The sequence below is a fragment of the Chelonoidis abingdonii genome, chromosome 4 (assembly GCF_003597395.2).
Source record: "Chelonoidis abingdonii isolate Lonesome George chromosome 4, CheloAbing_2.0, whole genome shotgun sequence".
NCBI classification, from domain to species: domain Eukaryota; kingdom Metazoa; phylum Chordata; order Testudines; family Testudinidae; genus Chelonoidis; species Chelonoidis abingdonii.
In genome coordinates, this window is record NC_133772.1 from 64,276,026 (window position 1) to 64,287,985 (window position 11,960).

The window sequence follows — 11,960 nt, forward strand, 5'->3', positions numbered from 1 at the left end:
AAACATTTTAACTCTTTAGTCCATTTTCTGAGATATTCTTTTAGTTCCACCACGATTTAGTGGAATTCTGCTTCAAATGAATCTCACATGTCACAAAGGTCTTTTTTCTCTCCAAATAGTCATTTTAAACTGAAATAATTCGGAAAAGAATTCTTTAAACCAATGGTCATTAACTCACTGTTCTCTTAGTATTGGAGAGGGGACTCCTGTCTGAGTTTGGTACAGAAGTTACCTACGCATTGCTAGACAATTAATTCCTCCAATTAGTACTTTTATATTTAATAGTTGTTACATTAGTATATGATCAACAAATGGCCTTGCTGTGCTTGTACATAAAATGTTTTACATACCACATGCTTCACAGTGGTATGCTGAAGTTGGTATATGGAGGCTGTTTTTAGATACAAAGTCCTAGCAAGTGAACGCCGTGAAAGATACTTATGCCACTTTAGTATTTAAGGAACAAACAAACGTTTTTCAACTTTAAAAAGAAACATGTTAGAAGCTATCAAAACATTTCTGCAGCTACATGTTTTCTTTAAAGTTAACAGACTGAAGACCTTAGAGTGCTTCTAAAAACAATTATAATAAGGACATATCTAGAATTGTGTGGTTACAAACTGAAGGTTCGCCCCTGTCATGGTATAATTCCCCACTCTGAACCTTAGCGTCCAAAAGATTGGGTACCAGCATGAATTCTTCTAAGCTCAATTACCAGCTTAATACTTGTAGCGCTGCCACCACCCTTCCCTCCCCTTTCTCTCCCACAATTCCCTGGTCGATCCGACCCCATCCCTGGGCTCTTACACCAGAATAAAAAAGAACAATCAGGTTCTTTAATACAAGAAAGCTTTTTTAATTCTAAAAGAGAGAAAAAAACAGTAAAATTTATCTTTTAAAATATTTAAATTGGAATTTATGGTACGGGTTCTTTCAGCTATAGACACTGGAATTACCCTGCCAGACCTCAAGTATACAAGACAAATCTACAATCCTTTTCAGCAAAATAACAAATTTTGAAGTCCTTCCAGGCCAACATGCACATAAATCAGAAACAACATAAGCCTATTGCCTATTTTCCTAGTAACTTACTATTTGAACTTATAGAGCCTGTATTGGAGAGTTGGAGAGAAACCTGGTTGCATGTCTGGTCACTTCCAGAACCAGAGAGAACAACCAAAAACTAACAGCACAAGAATTTTCCTGCTTCAAGATTTTGAAAGTATCCTGTCCCCTGATTGGTCCTCTGGTCAGGTGACAGCCAGGCTTACTGAACTTGTTAACCCTTTACAGTCAAAAGAGATATAAAGTACTTCTGTTCTATTAACTCCTACTATCTGTTTATGACAGCCCCCCTCACAGGCAGTAGAGGGGAAGCCCATTTTTACACATTAGTTTGTGGCTCTTGATTACATCTCTTATGCATCACTCCTATTTGAAGTATTCAGAATAAGAGATTCTTGCATTCTTTTACATTCAATTTAGGTCTTTTAAAGCGTGAAACTCATGTTTACAATTTGCAATTAAGACTATCAAAAATTCTAGGAGACAAATCACAATAACCAGTACTTATATAGGTCACAATTCTAGGCAACTACATTTGTATTTCCTCTCAGCAGTCCAGCAAGCACATCTGGTCTCAGACTCCTAGCTCCCCAGCAGCTGCCCTTCAGGATGGAGACCTGCATCTCCCCCTTCTGATTGGGGTATCTCCAGGCTGCACACTTCTCAGCACAGGCAGCTTGCTCAAGGACACTTGCTTGCTTTCTCTTCAGAGATGGTTAACAGGTATCCTTGCTACAGCTATATAGGTACCAACACTTCCTATGCAAGCCTACTTTACTCTTAAGTTAAAAAGCACTATAAAAGAAAACATTTAACGATAAGAACCTATTCCCATGCAAATAGGCTTACCTGACATCACCCCCCCAACTATAACATGGACTCTGGCAGGAGCAGTCCCTCAATACCACATCCATAGGATTTCCTTCGTGGTCACAAAGTCATCACAACCTTGGCTCAGAACTAGCACCCAGTATCACGAGGCCCACTCCTTTCACCCCTACCCTAAGTACTGGGGCCCTGTCCATTTGCTGGAAAAAGGAAGCAGCCCTGAGCCTGTTAAAAAAAAAAAAGCTATGTAACCAAAAATCCTTTGCCTGTTGGTCCCAGAATCTAGTGTGAACTTGTATACATACGTCTCTCCAGAGGGGAACTTCAAATGGTGGTTAATAGAGGAAGTACATTAACATCCCCCTCCTACTGGAGAAGGTACACAGAATGATAACGTACAAAATTGCATTTTAATATAATGTACTTTAAAGGTATTAATCCTAATTCAATATGGTTAAATTTAACTGTACTGAATTATCCTAATTCCAGAAGATTTGTTCCAGATATTGTCAGTCTGTCACAATATGCAGTCTTTTGAAAGACAGCGTAAGAGGGGTATAGAACATTAAAGTAAAATTGAAATTATAAAACTAATTCAGAACCTATGTAAACACTTATGGTTTTATGGGTTGGGGGAGGAGGGTCTTTGACACACTGGGATCCTGCCACACTGACAGTCAGCAGAGACTTTAAGAAAGGTAGTGAGCTTAAACCTTTATTATAAAAAAGCTAACAAGCTTGTAAATTACTATATTCTGACCATCATGTGTATGAAAGCATCTCAAAATTCAGCAGAGTGGACAAAGACAAGTCTATAATTAATAAAAATTTCATCAGTAACAATTTTTGTATCAATATTGAAGTTTATCTTCCACAAGAAAAATATTAAGAAATAAGTAGCTACAGCTGGCTAAGAATAGTGAGTCAGTATTGAAGATGTCTGCCTGATGTGTACAGACACGGCCAGATCCTGTAAGTCAATGGAATTTCTCATCCAATCTGAGTATTCCACCTCCTTGTCTAAATAGTCCTTTTCTTCCTCCCATTCCCTGACTCCTGGTCATGCCTGTGGGTTTTCTTCAAAACACTTAGAAGTCAGCCAAATTTGGGCTATTTTTCCCCACAGGAACACCAAGAAGCACTTCCCTGACATGAGGGCAATACCTCTGCCCAATTTTGAATCCCTTCTTCAAAGCATAGGGGAAGTAGAGCTTTTCAACAGAAGAGTTGTATATTTTTTTTTATGATGGGTAAAACAATGTCCCTCACCCTTAGAAATGGCCAAACTATTTTTACTAATGCTTCTCAAGACAAAGTTATGCCTCAGGCAGCCCCCAGCATGAAGATTTCAGCCCAAATGGTTAGAGTTTTCCAAAGTCATTGGAAATCAGGTCTTACAAGCAGAAGCATCAGCGGTCCATCAGCCTGCACCAAGAAGAAAAAAAATTAAGTATGCAGGGTGAAGGGCATGCTTATGATGATGAGTATAGACTTTTTTTTAAGTCATCTATCAACCATGGTAACTGAGATAAAGGTACACACTTCACCCCTGTGATGTATGGGGATCTCGGTTCTCCCACTTGTGTCATGCCTTGTGCATTTACTATGTCTCACAAGCTTGTCTTTTTTATGTCTGTTCTTTATTTCCCCACTGCCCCCTTATGGTTCTCTTTTCAGAATCAAAGCTATTGTGCTAGCTTCCTCCTCAGACCCATACCTAAACTTCTGTTGTATGTACTCTGTCCTGCTGTGCTAAGATGTTCAACACAGCAAGCTGCTTCAGCTCTTGAACAGCTTACAAGCCATTCTTTCTCAAAACACACTCTGTTATAAAAGGTCCTCAGAAACTTTCAAACAGACTGAGGAACAAAATTTTTAAAAGGATTTCTATGGCACTGAAAAAAATAGTTACTCTCTTTAAGTTCTGATTGTAGGATTAACTTCATATCCATAAAAAACATGCTACTTCTGCTATGATCTTAAGCGAATTGTTCCCTTTAAAAAGGGATGGGGCGGGGGAGAGAAGAATATATAACTTCCATACTGATTCAGTTGATGTAAATGCAGACCAGGGACTAGGAAATCCTTCCTGTCACCACATTATCTTCTCTTATGACATTTAGAATTTTGCAGTGGCAGGGATCAGCATGAAGGCTGCTGTGAAACAGTCACAATAACAGCAGGCATAAGTATAGCAAATAAAGCCAACAAGTGACCCTAAAACCTGCTGAACCCTTTGACTATCAATACCGGAGAATATGGTTGAAATCATGGCCCCCCGGGTATATCTACACTACACTCCAAGGCCAGGTAAGGATGCTTGAGCTAGCACATTAAAATAGGAGTGTGAATGTTAAGGCACCAGCAGAGATTTTGGCTAGCCATCTATGCTCAGACAGGTCCAAGCTTGGGTGGCTAGGCACATTATTTATGCTTAGGTGTTGTTACATGGGCTTTGGTTGGCTCAGGGAGTAGAGATGAAATATTGCTATACAATTCCATGCACATAAACTGCTTGTCACATCATTTAAAAAAACTTATGACAACAAATATGAAGACTCGAACCTGCACACACTTTTGCGGTGACAATTATTTGTATATCAGTAAAAACTCTCTCCTTTATAAATAACCTGACCCATTCTACACAAAGATCAATTTCATCCAAGGGTCTGACATCTTATTTATCCATCGGAAATATCCAATTTCAAAACGTTTTCGGTTTTTTTGTTGTGACGTACCACATTGATGTGTTTCCTTATTTAGATTAGTGAAAACTTAATCAGATTTCCAGGGCAAACATGTTTACAAATTCAAGATTTTCCATGAGTTTTCTGCTACACTGGCTTAAAGTCTGTGGCTTCTCACACATCCCACCTAATAAAATATTCAGAGGAAGTGGAAGCAAAAGATGCACAAATGCAGGCAAAGTGAATTTGTTTAAGGGTTCAAAGATGCAGAACATTTTTGCAGTGTTCACTAACCTCTAGTCTTCAAACACTGTATATGAAGTCTATGGTACAGTATATTTATGTATTTCCTGTGTAAGTGGCAAAGTACTGTATGGCAAGTCATACTGAAGAGCAACCAAGCAATAAAGGACACAAAACCAAAAAGTATCAAGATGCAGAATTCTGAAGAGGTCAAAGTACATCAGTAAGACAGACACCACTAAAGCAACACCATTCCTTCATTAATAAAGACACTATGCAACACTGATAACTTCAGTTGGACCTCTCAAATAACTGCTTACCAGTGTGGGACAGGGTGTGACTCCATACTTCAAAGAAAATAAAGTGATGTTAGAACAAGATGGTCCCTGTCCTAAAGAGGGTACAGTATAAGTATATTGCAAGAGACAGATGGATACAAACATGAAATACATTTCCTAGGTGTATGTGATCTTACAAAATGATCTGTGCTCAGAAGTTCAAAGAGTTGCTCCCGTTCTCAAATTGCATCTGTCAATGTGTGTTGAGAAAATGTATGCATTGCTTGTAAAAAAAAAAAAAACACCATTCAGAGGATGCTTTTACAAGCTATGCTGAGATGCAGACTGTATAGTAGAGACCAAACATGAGCTCAGATATGAAACAAGAACAATCAGAGACAATGGGATACTATATTCAAGAACAGAGTATTGTGTGCTCTGGTGGCAGTCCCTGTACACTGTCTAGACAATTTATTTTGGACTGATAGCTATGGCACAGGGATTTTTAAGTACTGTTAGCTTTACCTGGAAAAAATCCAAAACATCCATACCAGAAATAGAAATCCCTGCTGAGATGCTGGACCATCAACTGAAACAGCAGATTCCATCTACTTAAATGCACACTTGGGTAAAACCTATTATAGCAAAAAAGCTCTGTCAATATCAAGGACAGTAACATTTTGTGGCTGCTGGTATAGAACAGATTAGAAAGAGGAGAATGAGTGCTATATATTGGAAACTGCTAGCCAGTTTGTAGTGCTTAAGGTGAGTCAGTGCCAGAAAACATCTTTCAGTCTGAGATGGACAACCCTACTTCTGCAATACAGATTCTAATGCTATTCTCAGTTGCCTAAGCTAGAAACAATACTACAGGTTGAGAGATGTTACTACAGAAGAAGAGTTACCAATCTTAGCATAAAGTTTTATAAAATCAAATTTAGCCCTGTCATAAAGAGATTGTTAAGAGTTAATGTCTCTTTTACCTGTAAAGGGTTACAAGCAGGGAACTGGAACACCTGACCAGAGGACCAATCAGGAGACAAGATACTTTTAAATCTGGGTGGAGGGAAGCTTTTGTGTGTGTTCTTTGTCCGTTGTGTGTTCTCTCTTGGGGGGGTCTGAGAGAGACCAGACATTACTACAGGCTCTCTCATTTCTGCTCAAATAGTAAGTAAGAACAGGCGGTTTTAGTCTTTTGATTGTTTTTCTCTATTTGCAAATGTGGATCTGGCTGGTTAACTTTTATATGTGTAGTTGCTGGAATATTTTGATTTGTATTGGTACTGGGGAAAAGTTTCTCTCTGTGTCGTGTAAGCTATAGGACCCTGTAATATTTACATCTTGAAGTTAGAGATATTCTTTACTTTTTCCTTTCTTTTATAAAAGATTTCTTTTAAGAGAACCTGATTGATTTTTTTCCCTTGTTTCCCTTGTTTAATCCCAGGGGATTGGGTTTAAACTCACCAGGACTGGTGGGGAGACGGGAGGGGGGAGAGGTGGAATCTCTCTCTGTTTTCCTTGATCTGTTTGCTCTTTGTGGAAGGGAAGGGACATGCTTCTCTGTGTTGTGATTTAAAGAGTTTGGATCAGTAGTCTCTCAGGGTAGCCCAGGGAGGGAAAGTCTGGGAGGGGAAAGAGGGGGGAATGGTTATTCTCCTTGTTTTAAGAACCCAAGGGATTGGGTTTTGGGGGTCCCCAGGGAAAGTTGGGGAGATCAGAGTGTCCCAAAACACTATATTTTTGGGTGGTGGCAGTGCTATCAGATCTAAGCTGGTAATTAAGCTTAGAGGAGTCATGCTAGTATCTCATTTTCTGAACTCTAAGGTTCAGATCTGGGAAGAAATACTATGACAAGCCCTGTTTTTAAAAAGGGTCAATTCATTGATGTCAGTGAAAATTGTACTTTCTGAAATGGATTCATGCCACAGAAGTGAATTATGCCACTTATGCAAGGGGCAAATCTGGTCTTCAAATTATAGTCCATCTTTTCATCAGCAAGGTCGAAGAGACTATTGTTGTCCTAAATGTGCCTCTCCTATGAATTTCTCTCCAGACTAGCACATTTAAAATCTGTATATCTTCATCTGTGCATTAGTATACATTTTTTGTAAATTTGTACTTGTTGGGACCAGATTTGAGACAGTATAGTACATATGAACCTAATGTGCTCTTTTACAAGTTGACTCACTTATTTGGTGCCTGAGATGAGCTCCTCCCAAAATCTGTCCCTTTGGCCCACATGTTTCAGACAGTTTAAATTGTTTTGCTCCTTAAGAATATTATAACAAACAGACTGTCAGAATTACAGAGCTGAACCTGACCCAAATATAAATAAAGACGATTAATTTTTGGAAAGTGTTCACATGTGTATTTACTGGTCACATTCATTCCCCTTGTGTGTTTGCAATTTATGAACATAACAGCTACCAACTTTCATTAGCACAGTGTTTTAACGAAAGCTAATTTCAATATCCCATGGGTGAGTATTCATAGGAATTGAGTTTTACATTTGCACATGAGTATTCATGCTGCACATTCTACAGGCTCTTCTACAGTTAAGGATCACAGACAATGCCATGGTAAGTCAGATGGTCTCACGTAAACAACACTGCTTGGATTTCAAACACTCACAATTTATACATATATTAAGTGTCTGAACAGACAAATATGAAGTTAAAGTGCTCACAAAATAGTTTCTGGAAAATGTAGACATGGATAGCTAATGTGATATCACTCACCTCTACTTACAAATTAAATGAGAATTAGAAAGCATTTCAGACTTTGTTCTTCCAAAAAAACAAGTCTCTGATGTTAGCCAGTATTACTGCACCTCCTCTGGGTCATCAAGTGCATTTGAATAGTTTTATCTGTCTAGACTGCAAGCTGCTTGGTACAGGTACCATTTCTTCCTATGTTTTTTGTGCACAATTGAACACATTATGAAAGTAGAAAATACATAAAATAGCAGTATGTATTTTTCTTTATTTTAGTGGGTGCTAGCAACACTATAATTAAGGTTAAGACTAGCTTATCATTTAACAGATGAATTTTCTATGTGCTATAAAAGCAAGCATGCAGTGATGACTCTCCTGAAAATAACTATTCCTCATGGTGGTCGGGTAGAGTTTCAGAGGTCCAGATTTGAGGTTGTTTGAGCAAGGGTTTCCAAGTATTTTTAACTCTTGAAAGTAATCAGCCATCAAGTTGTGGTCACAGTCTATAAAACTGTGCCCATTATCCCCACATTTCATCTTTTTGTTTAACTCACTCGTGCGTTACAGCATCAGGATCTAATGTTATGTAAAGACTTAAGGACATTTAACTTCATGCAGTGTGAGCAGTCCCATTGACTTCAATGTGGCTACTCACAGTAAAAGTACTTGAGCCAGTGCTTAAATTTGTAGGATCAAACATTTTTTTAAGATTATAAGCTTTTTGTAGCAGGGACCATATCTTCCTGTATATATTGCACTGAGCACAATAAGATTGACTCTTGATTATGGCTTCTGAATGCTACTCTAACTACTAAATAATTCATCTCTGGAAACTTTCCTTTTTGGGCCAAAAACCTTAAATGCACTTAATACCATTGAATCCTATAAGAGTGAGGAAGCTAGAATGGAAGAAGCAGAGCCTCCAAAGCTCATTTAAAAGCAGCATAACTGCCAACTTCAGTATGTGCCTGAAGTACAGCAAGGCACATCTCTTTCTGGCAGCAAGTCTACCTCTTTGCATATGTAATAGGACCCTTTAGTGGACTGGGACAGATAGTTGTTGTAGTAGTGGTCTGTTTCAGCCAAACTTGCTGTTCTGTAACTGATAGACTTACAAAGGGAGAGTTTCATTGTATTGTGGTGGCATTTAGAGAGCAGAAGACACTTTCACAACCAGAAATTGAACTCCCCTTTAATTTACTACTCAACAGGCAAGGTTGTAGGTGACAGTATTGAACAAGATGACAAACTGGAACAAATGTAATTATCAAACTTAGAAACTTGCTGAACTAACTAAACTGATACATACTTCAAATCAGTGTTATGTGAGGCCTGTCTTCCCTGGAGTCAACAGAAATTTTGCTATTGATTTTATAGGATCAGACCCATTTAAAAGATTCTCCCTTTAAGTGAGAGTTAAATCAAAAATCTTGAGAAAGATCAGAGAAGGCAACAACAGCTACTGCATTTCCTTTTGTTTGTTTTTTTAAAATAAAGTTTAATAAAAGAAAGTCAAGGACTACAATTCTGCATGGTTAGGGGAATGATTAAAAAACTAATAAGTTTTCTCCATCTCTAACTTCATGATTCCATATCTAGTGTTTGGTTTCAGAGGGGTAGCCGTGTTCGTCTGTATCAGCAAAAACAACGAGGACTCCTTGTGGCACCTTAGACACTAACAAATTTATTTGGGCAAAAGCTTTTGTGGGATATAACCCACTTCATCAGATGCACGGAATGAACCATTCAGTAGGCAGGTATAAATATACAGCACATGAAAAGATGGGAGTTGCCTTACCAAGTGGGGGGTCATTGCTAACAAGGCTAATTCAATCATGGTAGATGGGGCCCATTCCCAACAGCTGATAAGAAGGGGTGAATATCAGAGGGGAAATTATTTTTTGCAGTGACTCAGCCACTCTCAGTCTTTATTCAGGCCTAATCTGATGGTGTCAAGTTTGCAAATTAATTCCAGATCTCCAGTTTCTCACTGAAGTCTGTTTTAGAAGGTTTTTTTGTTGTCGTCGTTGATGATGTTGATGAAGAATGATCAATTTTAAGTCTGTTATTGAGTGTCCTGGGAGAATGAAGTGCTCTCCTACTGGTTTTTAGGTGTTAGATTCTTGATGTCTGATTTGTGTCCATTTACTCTTTTGCATAGAGACTATCTGGTTTGGCCAATGTACACTGCTGGCACATGATGGCTGTAAGGGAGTGGACTCACCCCTGCCGCACCTCCTGCTGGTCCTCCATGAGAATTAGCTCTTCCAATGTCCTGGAGCGCCCTCGCAGGCTGGTTATCCACCTTACTGCTGGCCCCTGTGTCCCTCCCAGGACTCCAGTGCCCCTTTCTCTAGGTTGCTGCCCTCACTGGCAGTACCCCTACACTCTGGGTCTTCCCACCCAGGGGAGCCCCCACCCACTAACTCCACCTCGCCTCAGTGTAAGACTACTGCCAGTCACCATCTAGCCCCACTCCCTGGGCAGACTGCGCCACTCATCACAGGCAAGGTTGGGTTGGACCTGCTGCCTCTCTATAGCTGGGCTGCCCCTCTGCAGCCCCATTACTGGTCTTAGGCCAACAGCCTGTGGCTTTCCTAGGCCAGAGCTCCCCAGCTCCTCTAGCCTTCCCCCAGCCTTGCTCCGCTCCCACTACCCTGCTCAGTTCCCTAGCAGCCAGGCCCTTCTCTCTCTACAAGCAGAGAGAAAGTCCTTAGCTTACAGCTGCCCTACCCTTCTTATAAGGCCTGGTTAGTCTGTTTGGGGCATGGCCCCAGCTGCAGCCACTTCCCTCAATCAGCCAGGGCTTTGCTCCCTTCCCCAACTCCAGCCCTCTCCTAGGCTGTTTCAAGCCCCACAGGGCAGGAGCGGGTAACCACCCCACTACAATGGCATATAGATCTGCAGGTGAACGAGCCCAATGGTGTGGCTGATGTGGGTAGGTCCTATGATCGTGTCCCTTGGATAGATATGCAGACAGAGTTGGCAATGGCGTTTGTTGCAGGGATTGGTTCCTGGGTTAGTGTTTCTATTCTATGGTATGCAGTTGCTGGTGAGTATTTACTTCAGGTTCGAAGGCTGTCTGTAAACGAGGACTGGCTTGTCTCCTAAGGTCTGTGAGAGTGAAGGATTGTCTTTCAGGATAGATTGTAGATCCTTGATGATGCTCTGGAGAGGTTTTAGTTGGGGGCTGTAGGTGATGGCTAGTGGCGTTCTATTACTATCTTTGTTGGGCCTGTCCTGTAGTAGGTGACTTCTGGGTACCCTTCTGGCTCTGTCAATCTGTTTTTTCACTTCCCCAGGTGGGTATTGTAGTTTTAAGAATGCTTGATAGAGATCCTGTAGGTGTTTGTCTCTGTCTGAGGGATTGGAGCAAATGCAGTTGTTTCTTGGGGCTTGGCTGTAGACAATGGATCATGTGACGTGGTCTGGATGAAAGCTGAAGGCATGTAGGTAAGTATAGTGGTCAGTAGGTTTCCAGTATAGGGTGGTGTTTATGTGACCATCTCTTATTTGCCCTGTAGTGTCCAGGAAGCAGATCTCTTGTGTGGACTGGTCCAGGCTGAGGTTGATGGTGGGGTGGAAATTGTTGAAATCCTAGTGGAATTCCTCAAGGGCTTCCTTCCCATAGGTCCCGATGATGATGATGTCATCAATGTAGTGCAAGTAGAGTAGGGGCACTAGGGGATGAGAGCTGAGGAAGCGTTGTTCTAAGTCAGCCATAAAAATGTTGGCATACTGTGGGGCCATGTGGGTACCCACAGCAGTGCGACTGAGTTGAAGGTATAAATTGTCCCCAAATCTGAAATAGCTGTCGGTGATGACAAAATCACAAAGCTCAGCCACCAGGTTTGCTGTGACATTATCAGGGATACTGTTCCTGGCAGCTTGTAGTCTATTTTTGTGTGGAATGTTAGTGGCTAGGATGGTGTTTCCTGGAATATCACCAATGGATTGTAGTTTCCTCAGGAAGTCAGTGGTATCTCGAAGACAGCTGGAAGTGCTAGTAGCATAGGGCCTGAGGAGAGAGTCCACATAGCCAGACAATCCTGCTGTCAGGGTGCCAATGCCGCAGATAATGGGGCGTTCAGGATCTTGAGTAGCAGATAGAATACCCCTGGTCAGGACTTTAGGGGTGTATGTGT